The sequence below is a fragment of the Zalophus californianus genome, chromosome 12, assembly GCF_009762305.2.
Source record: "Zalophus californianus isolate mZalCal1 chromosome 12, mZalCal1.pri.v2, whole genome shotgun sequence".
Lineage (NCBI taxonomy): Eukaryota > Metazoa > Chordata > Mammalia > Carnivora > Otariidae > Zalophus > Zalophus californianus.
The window spans coordinates 31,835,501-31,853,323 of record NC_045606.1 but is presented as its reverse complement, the minus strand read 5'-3'; the positions used below and the strand labels follow the sequence as shown (position 1 = coordinate 31,853,323).

The window sequence follows — 17,823 nt, the reverse complement described above, 5'->3', positions numbered from 1 at the left end:
CATATACACACACACAAAAGTACTTACTATTGATTACATTTAAATCAGCCACCTTGATGGTCTTTGTCTAGGATATTTACAAATTTGAACCCCAAGTTTTGAAAAATGAACCATAATCACAAAGATCAGAACTGTCCTCTTCTAGGACATTTGTCAGGCAGGTTTATTTCTACAGTGTGTTTTTTCCCTTCTAGACTATAAATTCCACTGAAGCAGAAGACATGGGCACCTGATTTGCATCGGTACCTCCACCAGCTCACACAATGCCAGACACGGTTAATCAAGAAGCATTTTATTTTCAGAAAAATGGAAAACGCTTGCCTTCCTTGGCAGGAGGCAGGAGTGGTGGAAGAGGTGCAAGGCAGGGGTAAGACTGGAAAAATACTTAGGAAGTAAAATGAGCGGACATACCAATCTGATGAGGGATTAAAGGAAAACACTCAAGTTTCGAGCCTACAGTGTTGGATAAAGATGATGTCCCAGGGCCGCCTGAGTGGCTCAGTGGTTAAGCGTCTGCCTTCGGCTCAGGTCATGATCCCAGGGTCCTGGAATCAAGCCCCACATCGGGCTCCCTGCTCAGCGGGAAGCCTGCTTCTCCCTCTCCCACTCCCCCTGCTTGCGTTCCCTCTCTCAGTGCTGTCTTTCTCTCTGTCAAATAAATAAGTAAAAAATCTTAAAAAAATAAATAAATAAAGATGATGTCCCTAACCAAGGAAGAACACACTGGATGGAAGATTCATTCAGTTTTAGAGATTATGTGTTTGAGAGGCCTATGAGAGAGAACAACCAGTGAATAACTACAGAGGTATATGAACCTAAAATTCTGTAAGCAGAATAATGGCCCCCATCGATGCCCATAATCAAATTCTCAGAACCTATAAATGCTATCTTACATGTCAAAAGGGACTTTGCAGATATGATTAAAACTAAGAACCCTGAGGGGAGGAGAGGAGCCTGGCTAGATAGACACAATCTAATCACAGGAGTCCTTTAAAGCAAAGGGTTTTTTCCTGCTGCAGAGAATCAGAGATAGGGTAGCAGGAGAAGAATTTGTTGGCTTTAAAAATGGAGATGGGTAGCCCTGAGCCAAGGAACATAGGCAAATTCTAAAAGCTAGAGAAGGCAAGGAAACAGATTTTGCCTTAAATTCTCCAGATAGGAAGACAGCCCTGCCTATACCTTGATTTTAGTCCAGTGAGATCTCTATGGGACTTACAGAGCTAAAGATTAATAAATGTGTTGTTTTATGCCATTAAGTTTATGGTAATTTGTTAGAGCAATAGGAAACTATATACATTAGGTCTGGGTAGAACAGAAACATTTGGATCCATTCTTTGGATTTCTGTATAAGAGATATAAAACAATTTCTTTCATGAGTTAATGCTCCTCCCTCCTAGTTTCTGCAATCTCAGAGCATGTGGTGTAAATGCAGCGCCGGGTATTTCTCTGTTGTTGATCAGTTCTACTTTCACCATTCCTACTCTTTTCTGCAACTGGAAGCCAGAAAGCTACAGCTGACCCTTGCACAATGCAGGGCTTAGGGCTGCCAACCCCATGCAGTCGAAAATCTATATAACTTTTGACTCCCCCAAACCGTAATGACTCCTAATCCACTGTTGACCAGAAGCCTTACTGATAACATAAACAGTCAATTAACACATATTTTGTGTGTTCTATGTATTATATACTGTATCCTTACAATTAAGTGAGCCAGAGAGAAGAAAATGTTATTAGGAAAATCATAAGGAAGACAACACACATTTATAGCACTGTACCAGATTTAGCAAAGCAAATAAATCTGTGTATACGTGGACCAGGCAGTTCACACCTGTGCTCTTGGAGGGTCACTTGTACTCTCTGGAGACGTGTCAGTGGCGTATCCACAGAGCTCCTCTCCAGCCGGTTTCTGGTTTGGTCTGTCAGTGGAAAGCACTGGTGGCAGAGTGCAAGTTAGAATAAGGAAAGAAACCATGATTTTCTTTCTCCCACTTCCACCTGAAGCCGCCTGGGCATCTTTGCACTCCTAGGTTCCGGTGGCGGTGGCAGCAGGCACCAGTCAATGGCTGGCCTGGGCGCCAGCCAGGGCAGACACACCAGCCACATGGGCAGGGAGGCCCACAGAGAGAGGGCCTGCAAACTCTTAGATGCCCACAGCGCAGACCCCTCCGGTGCTTTCAGAAGCAGCGACAGGACCACCAGAGTAAGGTTTCCAGGGTTTAGGGAATACCATTTCCCCTTTGCTCCTCCAGCCCCAGGGGCTAGAGTGACTTCCTACAATTACTAATCCCTGGGTAATAGCACCTTCCCCTATTCTCTCCCACAGGCTATTTCACACATTTGTAAAGAATTCCTTGCACTGTACACCCTCTGAAAAGCTACAAATGGTTTCTGTTATCCTGACTAGACACTGACACAAATGCTTTCTGCGACAATGATATACACGGATTGAATATTTTCTATGCGTGCCAAAAGCAGAATGTATGTGTCTAAGAGTTTGCATCTACACACGGACCTTAATATTTGCTCATATGTATACCACACGCAGTCCTTAGTCACATAGTATTTCCTCCTTTCAAATATTTTCCTGTAGTAGGTTTTTATGGGAAGAGAAAGTGATGGGTGAAAAAACACCTGATTGGTTCATTAGAATTTCCAAAGGCAGAGAAAGATATTTAAACACAATAATGAGGCTAGATGCTTATCAGCACGGAGACAGCAACTTTAGATTAAATATCTATCCCTAATAGAAAAGAGGGGAAAAAATTCCTTCCACAAGGCAGCAAGATCATAACAACAACTCATCTACTTAACTCGATTTGCTTTGACAAAAACAATAGGAAAATGTATCACTGTCATGAATTAAAGCTGCATCGGGTAAGTAGGGCACACTGAGCATTTTCATTACGGAAGTTGTGAAAACATGGGGCTGCTATTTGCAACAGCCGTGTTAACCACAAAGCTATCTGGCCTCCATGCCTATGCTTCCTTTCCCAAGAAGACACAACTCTAGTAAAGAGCAATCTGACAGGGTCATCCAAAAGAACAACAGTTTCAACAAGTTGACATTAAGGTGCCAAGTTCCCAGTCACTGCGGAGAACATGTTAAAGGGTCAAGGACACCTGTCTGTGGCAGAATGAGCCAACTGTTCTAGGAGTAACCGTCGACTGCCTTTCACCGTGCACTTACTAAGTGCCAGACACTGTGCTAAGCATGTGGTATTCTTTGGCACACTCACATTTTACAATGGCCCTAGAAGACTGGTAATATGCCCAGTGAGCAAGCTGAGCATCAAAGTGGTGGAGCAGTCACACAGTTAGTTGGAGCTGGAGAGGGAGGTCAAACCAGGATGGGTCAGTTCAACTCTAAAATCAATGTGGTTTACCTACTCCTCTACACTGAATATAAGAAGGGAAAATGTCCATGCTCCCACCTTAAACCTACAGGGGTAGGAGGGATAAATGCATAAAATAAGACAAAATACAGGCATAAAGAACACAACAAAACCCTATTCACAAAACAGTTTCTATCTTAAAATGTGAAATAATATTAAAAAATGCAACTATTGTCACCAACCAGCACTGGGAAGGACTTATCTTTTAGTGGGCACAGATGCATTTCAGAGATCTAAAGAAGTGATCATTGCATTGGGTCTTCAAAGTTATTATATTAATGGTCTCTAATACCTTTGATCAAACTTCCTTAACAGGAGTTTCTAGAATTGATTCAAAACATTCTTTTTTTTTATGTTATGTTAGTTACCATACAGTACATCATTAGTTTTTGATGTAGTGTTCCATGATTCATTGTTTGCGTATAACATTCTTTAAAACTTCCATTTTCTTTGTTTTCTTGATGGAAATGTTATATACCCTTAAAGCAAGAAAACTCTCATTTGGCCAGATCACCCCAAATTACCTTGAGAGCAAAGAGAAATATTTGGGGTGAACTTTAAACCGTATCATTCTTGTGTATTTATCTATGAAGTTATTTCTCAGTTTTTCTCTCCTTATAAGAAAGGGCCTAATTATAATGGATTTACTCCACTAGTAACTGAATTAATGATGACTCAAATTTGGTACTCTTCTATTTTCTTGTTTATAAATCATTTCTGGTTTTGTGTGTAACAAGAAAAACAAAAGCCATCTCATCTGGCACAACCCACAGAAAGTAATGAGAAGTTTTCATGTCTACTCCAGAGTATTTAATTCTGTAGTGAGATTAAAAGTCACATTCTTACCCGAGATGATTTCCTTGTTACATGGTGAACAGGATTCTACCTGGTCGGCCCTCGTCTGCCTCGTCTTATACCCCGCCCCTGCCAGGTCCCCTGCCCAGATCCAGAGGAAAAGGAGGGGCCTTTAACCATCCAACACTCGCTCCCCACCTTTAGCAGAAGCAATTGTGCTTCTGTCAATTTTGCCTTGCTCCTAGGATTTCCTTTGAACAAAGCATACACATCAGCACTTAAAAAATAAGACAACAACCTGAAAACCACTGGTCAAACATTAGTCAGTTGTTTCCCAAGAGGGAGGGAGGTGATATTTGGAGGTTGCAGATTCTTTCCCCATTTCACCAAGCACGGCACTCAAGATCAGAAACTGAATCCTAGGGCTAGCCTTATATTCATGACTTAAGGAAGAATTTAAAACTTTACATGCCTAAATTTTTGTGGCACAAGCAGATCACACATTGTATTCCAGTTAGTGCCTACTGGGTCTAATTCTAAGATCTTCAGATTAAATGATGCTTATATACTACATAAATCCACCCAAGGTGACTTTCTATAAGTATCTTTATGCCAGTTATGATTTCTCACTAGTTATGGTTTCTCACCTGCTCTGTTCCCTGGGAAGAACTGGTTTTCTCTATCACTTTCAAGGGTGGAGTCCACCCTGATGATCCCAGAGTATGGAACTGAGTATGACTTAAAAAGAAAAAAAAAAAATTCACAGCAAAGTGATCTACTATTGGAAGGAACACATAAAGAAGGTTTATTAGTCTTTATTACTTTTCTTTTATAACACAGTTTCACAAATCTCCCTTCTATGATGATAAACAAATCATCAGTGGCTGTCTCCAAAGATTTTCTAGCAACAACAGACAGAACTCTTGAACTCATACCATATAGCATATGGATACTGGAAGATGAGCACTAAATTTTATTGAAAATATATGGTCAGTTCTTTAAATATATTTAAATCCATTTACATTAGGATTGATTAATATAAATAAGCATTGTTAGGGTATTATCTGTAATCCTCTTGGCAATAATCCTGTTTCCCTAGTAACACAAACTTGTATTTCATCCTTGTGCATGTGTGTGAAATTATAACAACTTTTGTAATAAAGTTTACACATCATTTGCACATAAATTTCATTTTTTATGAGAAGTCCAAGCTAGAGGTTTCTTTCCTTGAATTATTTATTGTTATCTCACCACTAAATACATAATTCACATCTCCTCTCAAATAATGAAAACTCAACAGAGCCATTCCTAACCACTTGCAAGAGATTACGAAATCTACATGATGGTCGGATCTTTGAATTTCAACATGTAATATTAAGGAAAAGATAATGAAATACTTCACAGATGTCACCCTGGATATAATCCATGTGTTTTATTACCATAAATCCATTCATTCTTACCTAATCAGGATTCTTTTGTTCATTTGCTTCAAATAGTTAACAAGTTTGCTTCCATCATTCATAGTATAGACAAATGAAGCAATTAAAACACTCTTTTGTTACCTACCCCGACCCAAAAAGTGGGCCTTCATTCAACACTTTGCTGGCAGCTGAGCTGCAAATATAGGCATTCTTTACTAAAGCTCACTTTTACATCATTTTAAAAAATAAGGCAGTTTATAATCTAGTGTAAGGACATTCACTGCCTTTGGGGTAGGTGGTACTTGGTATATCTGGGGCTCTCAGGGAATTGTTATGTTCTCTATCTACATCTGAGGCATTAAAAAGCTGTATGCTTATAATTTGTGACAATTTACATATTATGTTACTCTTTGACACAGAAGTTAAAAGATAACTTTCCATTTAGCTACCACTATATCTAGCATAGAAAATGTTGGGGATTTCATGAAATATAATTACTACTTCAATTGGTACCATCATTTTTTTATTTAAAAGTAATGCTTTCCCCCTTAGGAATTTCCAAATGTCTAAATCAAAGACTAAAGAAATTAAGAAAGATAGCCTTAAGAAATGATCTGGTTTTGGGGGAGCAAGATGTCGGAGGAGTAGGAGACCTGGATTTCGACTGGTCTCAGGAATTCAGCTGAATAGGGATCAAACCATTCCGAACACCTACGAACTCAACAGGAGATCAAAGAAAAGAATAGCAACAACTCTCTGAACAGAAAAGCGACCACTTTCTGGAAGGTAGGACGTGCACAGAAGTGAATCCAAGGCGATATTCGGGAGGATAGACGGCGGGGGAGGGGCCTCCGTCGGCCGCTTCTGGCAAGTGATAGAGCCACAGAGCACAAAATCGGACCTTTTAGAAGTCGGCTCCGCTCAGGGACATCGCTCCAGTGGCTAAGCGGGGGGTGGATCCCTCGCGGGACAGTGTGGTCTCAGGACCCTCGGGGTCACAGAAAGACCAGGGGTGCCTGAGTGCGGCAGAGCTCCCGGGTATCGGAGCGGGGAAGCCGGCTGCAGAGACGGAACGAGGCGCGGGCTCTCAGCTCAGGGTTGCCATAAACCGTGATCCACAGCACAGTTGGGCCACTGCTCCTCCAGCAGGGACCCAGCAAGCGGCAGATCCAGGGAGACTCCTCTTCCTCCCCCGGGAGGAGCGGCGCGGGAGCGCACCGCAGGGATCTGCTGGGTTTGGAGACTCCACACGGGGTCAGGTGCCAGAGATAGAAATGCTCAGTCACAGGCCGAGTGAGCACGGAGTGCGGCCGGAGACCGGGGAGACGGGAGTGACTGCTTTTCTCTGGGGGCGCACTGAGGAGCGGGGCTCCGAGTTCTCAGCTCCCCAGGGCGGAGATTGGGAGGCCACCATTTTCACTCTCATCCTCCATTGCTGTACTGAGAGCTTGCAGGGAACAACAGCTCCCGAGAGCAAACCCGAGCAGATTGCTTAGCCCGGACCGGCAAGGGCGGGGCAATTCCGCCTCCGGCAAAGACATTTGGGAACCACGGCAACAGAGCCCTCCCTCAGAAGATCAGCAAGAACAGCCAGCTAAGACCAAGTTTACCGATCAACGGCAGAACTCCGGCGCTAGGGGAATACTGCACGTAGAATTCATGGCCTTTTTTACCACCATTCATTAGTCTTTAAAAGTTAATTTTTTTAACTGTTTTTTTTTTTGAATTTTTCTTTTTCCCCTTTTCAACCAACATCTTATCAATCCTTTTTTTAAAAAAAACATTTTTATTTTTCATTTTTAGAGTCATATTCTATCCCTTCATAGTAGTTACCCTTATTTTTGGCATACGTATATAAGTTGTTCTCTCTTTAAAATTTTGAGATACAGTTTCTTCTAACATATCAAAATATACCCTAAATCTCTAGTGTATGGCTTTGTTCTAGTCTCCTGCCTGATCACATTCTCTCCCCTTTTTCTTTCTTTCTTTCTTTCTTTTTTTTTAATCGTCTTCTTTCTTTTTTCAAGCTCCTTATCAATTCCTTTTATAAAATCCTTTATAATTTTCATCTTTACATTCATCTTCCATCCCTTCATCGTATCAACCCTTATTTTGTACATATATGTCTTTCTTTCTTTAAAAATTTAGGAGGCACTTTCTTCTAAGAGACCAAAATACACCCAAAACCTAGTGTGTGGCACTGATCTATGCACCAGCCTGATCATATTTGATCATATTCTGTTTTTTTTTGTTTTGTTCTGTTTTTCTTTGTTTTTATCTTTTTCTTTTTCTTTTTTTTCTCTTTTTCCTTTCTTTCCCTTTCTATTACCCTGGTTTCAGGTCTTTTCTGATTTGTTTAGAGTATATCTTGTGGGGACGTTGTTAACCTGTCAGCATTTTGTTCTCTCATTCATCTATTCTCCTCTAGACAAAATGACAACACAAAAAAAATCACCTCAACAAAAAGAACAAGAGGTAGTGCCTTCTGCCAGGGACCTACTCAATACGGGCATTAGTACGATGTAAGACCTAGAGTTCAGAATCATGATTTTAAAGATACTAGCTGGGCTTGAAAAAAGCATGGAAGTTATTAGAGAAACCCTTCCTGGAGAAATAAAAGAACTAAAATCTAACCAAGTCAAAATCAAAAAGGCTATTAATGAGGTGCAATCAAAAATGGGGGCACTAACTGCTAGGATAAATGAGGCAGAAGGGGGAATTAGCGATATACAAGACCAAATGATGGAAAATAAGAAGCTGAGAAAAAGAGAGATAAACAACTATAGGATTTTGAGGGCAGAATTTGAGACATAAGTGACATGATAAGACGAAAAAACATTAGAATAATTGGGATCCCAGAAGAAGAAGAAAGAGAGAGAGGGGCAGAAGGTATACTGGAGCAAATTAGAGCAGAGAACTTCCCTAATGTGGGGAAGGAAACAGGCATCAAAATCCAGGAGGCACAGAGGACCCCTCTCAAAATCAATAAAAATAGGTCAACACCCCGACATCTAATAGTAAAACTTACGAGTCTCAGAGACAAAGAGAAAATTTTGAAAGCAGCTCAGGAGAAGAGATATGTAACCTATAATGGTAGAAACATTAGATTGGCAACAGACCTATCCACAGAGACCTGGCAGGCCAGAAAGGACTGGCATGAGATCTTCAAAACACTAAATGAGAAAAATATGCAGCTAAGAATACTATATCCAGCTAGGCTGTCATTGAAAATAGAAGGAGAGATAAAAAGCTTCCAGGACAAACAAAAACTAAAGGAATTTGCAAACACGAAACCAGCCCTCCAGGAAATATTGAAAGGGGTCCTCTAAGCAAAGAGAGAGCCTAAAAGCAGCATAGACCAAAAAGGCATACAGACAATATACAGTCACAGTCACCTTACAGGCAATACAATGGCACTAAATTCATATCTTTCAATAGTTACCCTGAATGTAAATGGGCTAAATGCCCCAATCAAAAGACACAGGCTATCAGATTGGATTAAAAAACAAGACCCATCAATATGCTGTCTGTAAGAGATTCATGTTAGACCCAAAGACACCCCCACACTGAAAGTGCAGGGGTGGAAAACCATTTACCATGCTAATGGACACCAAATGAAAGCTGGGGTGGCAATCCTTATATCAGACAAATTAGATTTTAAAACAAAACTGTAATAAGAGATGAGGAAGGACACTATATCCTACTTAAAGGGTCTATCCAACCAGAAGATCTAACAATTGGAAATATCTATGCCCCTAACATGGGAGCAGCCAATTATATAAGGCAATTAATAACAAAAGCAAAGAGACAAATAATAGTGGGGGACTTTAACAACCCCCGGACTGAAATGGACAGATCATCTAAGCAAAAGATCAACAAGGAAATAAAGACTTTAAATGACACACTGGACCAAATGGACTTCATAGACATATTCAGAACATTCCATCCCAAAGCAACGGAATACACATTCTTCACTAGTGCCCATGGAACATTCTCCAGAATAGACCACATCCTAGGTCACAAATCAGGTCTCAACCAGTACCAAAAGATTGGGATCATTCCATATATATTTTCAGACCACAGTGCTTTGAAACTAGAACTCAATCACAGGAGGAAAGTCAGAAGGAACTCAAATACATGGAGGCTAAAGAGCATCCTACTAAAGAATGAATGGGTCAATCAGGAAATTAAAGAAAAATTTAAAAAAATTCATCAAAACCAATGAAAAGGAAAACACAACTGTTCAAAATCTTTGGGATGCAGCAAAGCCAGTCCTAAGAGGAAAGTATATAGCAATACAAGCCTTTGTCAGGAAACAAAAAAGGTCTCAAATACACAACCTAACCCTACACCTAAAGGAGCTAGAGAAAAAACAGCAAATAAAGCCTAAACCCAGCAGGAGAAGAGAAATAATCAGGATTGGAGCAGAAATCAATGAAATAGAAACCAAAAGAACAGTAGAACAGATCAACAAAACTAGGAGCTGGTTCCTTGAAAGAATTAAGAAGATTGACAAACCCCTGGCCAGACTTATCAAAAAGAAAAGAGAAATGACCCAAATCAACAAAATCATGAATGAAAGAGGAGAGGTCACAACCAACCCCAAAGAAATACAAACAATTATAAGAACATATTATGAGCAACTCTATGCCAGCAAATTAGAGAACCTAGAAGAAATGGATGCATTCCTAGAGATGTATCAACTACCAAAACTGAACCAGGAAGAAATAGAAAACCTGAACAGACCTATAACCACTAGGGAAATGGAAGCAGTCATCAAAAATCTCCCAAGAAACAAAAGCCCAGGGCCAGATGGCTTCCCAGGGGAATTCTACCAAACATTTAAAGAAGAATTAATACCTATTCTCCTGAAACTGTTCCAAAAAACAGAAATGGAAGGAAAACTTCCAAACTCATTTTATGAGGCCACCATTACTTTGATCCCAAAACCAGACAAAGACCCCATCAAAAAGGAGAATTACAGACCAATATCCTTGATGAACATGGATGCAAAAATTCTCACCAAAATACTAGCCAATAGGATCCAACAGTACATTAAAAGGATTATTCACCATGACCAAGTGGGATTTATCCCTGGACTGCAAAGTTGGTTCAACAACCGCAAATCAATCAATGTGATGCAATACATTAACAAAAGAAAGAACAAGAATCATATGATCCTCTCAATAGATGCAGAAAAAGCATTTGACAAAGTACAGCATCCTTTCTTGATCAAAACTCTTCAGAGTATAGGGATAGAGGGTACATACCTCAATATCATAAAAGCCATCTATGAAAAACCCACAGCGAATATCATTCTCAATGGAGAAAAGCTGAGAGCTTTTCCCCTAAGGTCAGGAACGCGGCAGGGATGTCCACTATCGCCACTGCTATTCAACATAGTATTAGAAGTCCTAGCCACAGCAATCAGACCAACAAAAAGTAATCAAAGGCATCCAAATCGGCCAAGAGGAAGTCAAACTCTCACTCTTTGCAGATGATATGATACTTTATGTGGAAAACCCAAAAGACTCCACCCCAAAACTGCTAGAACTCATACAGGAATTCAGGAAAGTGGCAGGATATAAAATCAATGCAGAGAAATCAGTGGCATTCCGATACACCAACAACAAGACAGAAGAGAGACAAATCAAGGAGTCAATCCCATTTACAGTTGCACCCAAAACCATAAGATACCTAGGAATAAATCTAACCAAAGAGGCAAAGGATCTGTACTCAGAAAACTATAAAATACTCATGAAAGAAATTGAGGAAGACCCAAAGAAGTGGAAAAACATTCCATGCTCATGGATTGGAAGAAGAAACATTGTGAAGGTGTCAATGCTACCTACAGCAATCTACACATTCAATGCAATCCCCATCAAAATACCACCCACTTTTTCAAAGAAATGGAACAAATAATCCTAAAATTTGTATGGAACCAGAAGAGACCCCGAATAGCCAGAGGAATGTTAAAAAAGAAAAGCAAAGCTGCCGGCATCACAAATCCGGACTTCCAGCTCTATTACAAACCTGCCATCATCAAGACAGTATGATACTGGCACAAAAACAGACACATAGATCAATGGAACAGAACAGAGAGCCCAGAAATGGACCCTCAACTCTGTGGTCAACTAACCTTTGACAAAGCAGGAAAGAATGTCCAATGGAAAAAAGACAGTCTCTTCCACAAATGGTGTTGGGAAAATTGGACAGCCACATGCAGAAGAATGAAACTGGACCATTTCCTTACACCACACACAAAAATAGACTCCAAATGGTTGAAAGACCTAAATGTGAGACAGGAGTCCATCAAAATCCTAAAGGAGAACACAGGCAGCAAGCAACCTCTTCGACCTCAGCCGCAGCAACTTCTTCCTAGAAACATCGCCAAAGGCAAGGGAAGCAAGGGCAAAAATGAACTATTGGGATTTCATCAAGATAAAAAGCTTTTGCACAGCAAAAGAAACAGTCCACAAAACCAAAAGACAACCAACAGAATGGGAGAAGATATTTGCAAATGACATATCAGATAAAGGGCTAGTATCCAAAATCTATAAAGAACTTATCCAACTCAACACCCAAAGAACAAATAATCCAATCAAGAAATGGGCAGAAGACATGAACAGACATTTTTCCAAGGGAGACATCCAAATGGCCAACAGACACATGAAAAAGTGCTCAACGTCGCTCGGCATCAGGGAAATCCAAATCAAAACCTCAATGAGATACCACCTCACACCAGTCAGAATGGGTAAATTAACAAGTCAGGAAATGACAGATGTTGGCCGGGATGCGGAGAAAGGGCAACCCTCCTACACTGTTGGTGGGAATGCAAGCTGGTGCAGGCACTCTGGAAAACAGTATGGAGGTTCCTCAAACAGTTGAAAATAGAGCTACCATACGATCCAGCAATTGCACTACTGGGTATTTACCCCAAAGATACAAAGGTAGGGATCCGAAGGGGTACGTGCACCCCAATGTTTATAGCAGCAATGTCCATAAGAGCCAAACTGTGGAAAGAGCCAAGATGTCCATCGACAGATGAATGGATAAAGAAGAAGTGGTATATATACACAATGGAATATTATGCAGCCATCAAAAGGAATGAGATCTTGCCATTTGCAATGTCGTGGATGGATCTGGAGGGTGTTATGCTGAGTGAAATAAGTCAATCAGAGAAAGATATGTATCATATGACCTCACTGATATGAGGAATTCTTAATCTCAGGAAACAGACTGAGGGTTGCTGGAGTAGTGGGGTTGGGAGGGATGGGGTGGCTGGGTGATAGACAGTGGGGAGTGTATGTGCTATGGTGAGCGCTGTGAATTGTGCAAGACTGTTGAATCACAGATCTGTACCTCTGAAACAAATAATGCAATATATGTTAAGAAAAAAAAAAGAAGAAGAAAAAGATAGCAGGAGGGGAAGAATGAAGGGGAGTAAATCGTAGGAGGAGACGAACCATGAGAGACGACGGACTCTGAAAAAGAAACTGAGGGTTCTGGAGGGGAGGGGTTGGGGGGATGAGTTAGCATGGTGATGGGTATTAAAGAGGGCACATTCTGCATGGAGCACTGGGTATTATGCCCAAACAATGAATCATGGAACACTACATCAAAATAATGATGTAATGTATGGTGATACAACAATAAAAAAATTTAAAGAAAAAAAAAAGAAATGATCTGGTTTTTGTGTTCTTAAGTCCATCTTCCATAAAGTTGATGGATACAATACAAAAGGGAAATATCTGGGGGAAGTAGTCGAAAGTGTGGACAGTATTTTTCTAAATGTACGTAATGTTCTATTGAGTTTACCATCTTTCAAGAATACAAAAATTACAAGTATATTTCAAAACTTGTATTACATTAAAAAGTGTAATAAATAAAGCACTTTGAGTTACAGAAATTTCAATTAATGTATAAGAGATGGATGCAAGTGATGTACAGGGCAGATTAGTTCTCACAAATTTTTCAATCCTTCACATGATTTGAGAGTGAAAATCTATACACCAGCTCTCCCTGAATAGTTGAAGGGATGTCATGTCCTGGGGGTAGATCTATCCTCTTTTTCCAAAGGGCAGAATGAGGAATAGTGAGTAAAAGCAAGAGGGAGGCAGAGACATCTGGGTAGGGGCAGGAGACTCAGCATTAATCCCATTAGTCTCACAAGCGGATCAATCACTTTAGTGAGCAGAGGCTTCCCAACCCTGGAAGTGTTCACCCATGTTAAGAGTGGTTGTATTTGTTTCCTATGGCTGCTCTAACAAATTACCACAAATTTACTGGCTTCAAAGAACACAAATGTATTGTCTTTCAATCCATTAAGTCAAAAGTCTTACTGGGCCAAAATCAAGATACTAACAGGGCTGTGACTTTCCTGGATGCTCCAGGGAGAATCCGTTTACTTGCCTTGCTGAGCTTCAAGAGGTTGCCTGCATTCCTTGACTTGTGGCCACTTCCTCTGTCTTTGAAGCCGGCAGCATAGCATCTTCAAAGCTCTCTGACTCTGACACTTCTGCCTCCCTCTTATAAGGGCCATTGTGGTTACACTTGGCCCACCTGCATAATTCAGGACAATGTTCTCAACATCCTTAATTTAGTCACAACTGCAAAGCCCCTTTGCCATGTGTGTAACAGATTTGAAGGTTCTGAGGATTATAACATGAACATCTTCGGGGAGCTGTTATTGTCTATCATAGTGATATATTTTCAAAATAGATAGTGGGAGCCTAAACGAGATTGCTGAGGGCCCTTCCAATATTTACATCTTATGAATAAGGCAAAGAAATCAAATATCTGTTAACAACTGTTAAAAAAAGTTTATTTGTATTAAGAAACTGACCATACAATAAACCTGATTTCTCCATCCCAGATAGTAATACTATCTCTATGTATGTCCACCTTAGAGGGCTGCCTATTTTAGCTAAAATTCCTTGTTTAGAAGAAGTCCATGCTTCCCTTATTGACAGTGGCCACATCTCGACTGATCCAGGAAAGAACAAATGCTAACAAAATGTTGTTGGAATGTGTGTGACTAATAGGTTCAAGCAATGGGAAAGTATTGGCAATTATGCAAAAATCACCCACAGTTACTCCAGGATGGTGCTTTCTCGAGGGCTATAGTGACAACTGATCAGGGAATTATTGTCTCTCTTTCAAAGAAAGAAGAAATGACAGAGAGAGAAGGAGAGAGCAGAAGGAGGAGGAGGGGAAGGCAGAGGAGTCAGGCAGGCAGGCAGGCAAGAAGGAAGGAAGGGAGGGAGGGAGGGAGGGAGGGAGGGAGGGAGGGAGGGAGGGAGGGAGGAAAAGAGGGAGGAGAGAGGAAGGAAGAGCGAGAGACAGAGAAAGAAAGAAAAGGTGTAAGAACCACTGTTTTTTTTCTCCTTATTATACATTCCTAAATAGAAAGGGAATAATCAAGTTCCTAACTTGTAATTCATTTCTCAGAAGCTATTAAATATGTGCCAATGAAAAATATGGCTTAACTAACTCATGTATTCATATATAGCCAATCTTCAGTCCCTTGTGGCCTTTAACAAAAATGTTCTGAAATGGTTACATGGAATAAAGCACTCTGCAATTTGGGTTAATAGTAAGTATTAAATTATACTTGAAGCAATTGACCAAATGACCTTGGTAGATATTAAAGCAAGAAGCATTACCATGAAAACAGTGACCACTTAATCCATCAGTAGAACAGTGTGCATTCTCAAAGATCCTGGGGACCTAACTTGGGAAAACAGTCTCTAAGGGAAAGTTTTCCTCATGCAGGTACCGGCGGGACCAAAGGGAACATATTTACGCCAATTAAATTTCTACCAAAATCTTTTTCTTCCCTATTGAAATCAAGAATGAACCACCAGCTGTGCCCAGCTCTGGGGATATAAGGATAACAGCAGATATGACCTCAAGGATCTCACATCCCATGACTGACATGGAGACCAAGAAAAAACTCCAGTTCAGTAATAATCAAGGTAAGCAATGGATGTGATGGCAGCCTACAAGAGAAGTGTCTGACTCATGACAGAGAACTCACGGTCAACTCACATGAGGACCCAACTCTTCAGTTAGGTCGGAAAGAATATATAAAACATGATGCAAACAATGAAGGCCAAAAGAGGATTTGTGCCAGAGGGAACAGCATGGGCAATGGAATAAAGGTCTAGAAACACCCATCATAGTCAAGAACTCTTGAGTCGTTTGGTCTGGCTACAGCAAAGATCAGATGGAAAAACAGAGGTAAAACAAAAGACGTAGATAGGGGCTGGATCATGAAGACTCTTAGATATCATCCAGGGACTCTGAACATTTTAAAGATAATGTGAATGTAATTACTATGGCCACCAGGGCATCTCTTGACTTCATGTTTAGATGAAGCAAATTAATAGGAAGGGACAGACTTAAGGGGAGCCTCCATCCCTTCCTTCCTCATTCAAAAAAAGGGGGGGTCCAGGGTTATTTTCTGGTTAGAACATGATACTTCATTCACAAAGAAGAAACGCATCTAGGCTTTGCTTGCCAAGAAAAATGTTAGGGAATATAATTATTCGTTGCAAGATGGAGAGAGATCTGGAAAGGACATATGTGTGTGTGGGGAGGTACTGACTGGATTTGTTGCTCAGGAGGTTGATGGGACAAGTGAAGTGCTGAGTAATAGCTGTGGGAAGGTGGGCAGGGGAAGAACACTGGTAGGTAGGTTCTGAATGGAGATATGAGGGAAGCTCTAAATTTTGAGCTAGAGATGAAAGTTAAATGTGGACGGTGAACGGAGAAGAAACTTGTACACTTTAGTTGGGAAGCAGACAGAATGGGGTGGTTCTCACCGGTTGCAGGGGGTCTGTACCTCTGGAGTCAGACATACATGCCAACATTTACCCATAAGCCCAAAAAGACACTGAAAAAAAAAAAAAAACCTAATCATCATGTTAACGAAAGGAATAAGGATCAATGGCAAGAGGAATAACAGGGAGGGAAAAGATTGTTTAGAAAAAAAAACAAACTGGCAGTAGCCGTTTCAAAATAAACTATATCCTGCTTCCCACACCCACACTAAAGTGAAGTAAAATTTGCCAAAAGAGATTTGCCAATTGTCAAAGCAAAAAATTGGCAGCCCTAATTATGCTTGCTACAAACGAACAAAATGACTACTTTCAATGATTCCATGAATCATTGTCAAAGCTGGCCAGTACAAAAGCCTGAGTGGCATCCTTATATTTAGATAGTCTATATTTTATTATTTATTTATAGCCTGACTTGCAAGTTCACAACAGAACTAAGTCATCTGAAAGAAACTGTATACATTGAAACAATAAAATATAAATTTAAAAGAATGAGAGCCATGGAAAATAAAATTAAGATAAAAGCTGAACTGGGAATAAGAGATGAGCAGGGGTGGGGATAGCGTGCTGTTCTGGATGCCAACATTGATTCCCCCACAGCTTTGTTAAGCCACAGATTTGTCTCTGAGCTTCCTACCAGCCAAGGAAGGAAAGAAAGAAAGAAAGAAAGAGCTAACTCTAATAGTTCTCTTTATCTGTTAGGAAAAGGATATTATCAGTTTTTCAGAAGTATATGTTGAGATTTTAGGTATCAAATTTGAATGAAAGAAGGGACTAGTTCAATGCATGCTATCACAGGAAACGTAACATCATACATGAGTAAATATTTCTAAGAGCCCTTTTTCATTTCATATGCTATATAATACTCTTTTGCATTTTTTGTCTTCAGTAAGCCAGCAAGGTCTTAGTTACAAGTGAGAATATTGTCTAAGGTATAATATGACTCATCTTCCCAGAATTTCTTCTCAAGTTCAGTAAGTAGTTCCAATGCAAGGGACACTGTGGAACTTGGTGATTGGTATAATCCTATCATCATCAAAACTACACTTTGTCATGAAAATACATCAAATATTTAATTTCTCTCTCCACACCTTATCCACTAAGTAAATCTGACTCAAAAAACCCATCTACCAAAGGCTGTCACCTGTCCTTCCATAAGGATTACCTGAAAAACGGTACTTGTTAAAACCAAGGTATTTTCAAGCAAAGTAGCATTTTTACTTCAATTTTGATTCAAATTACTTTCTACAAAGTATGTACATACATACTAAAGAATTATTCTGACAATGTGTATTTTGAACAAACCAAATTCACACTGAAATGCACTTCATAGAGTTATTCGAAATATATATTACTCTTTCTGCTCCTTGCTCC

At 40.2% G+C, this 17,823-nt stretch overlaps 1 protein-coding gene across 1 annotated transcript in view; it reads right to left on the bottom strand.

The window, feature by feature from the left end:
- ZNF804B (zinc finger protein 804B) overlaps positions 1–17,823 on the bottom strand; it is a 544,519-nt gene that overhangs the window by 521,244 nt on the left and 5,452 nt on the right. The gene's annotated exons all lie outside the window — the stretch shown is intronic.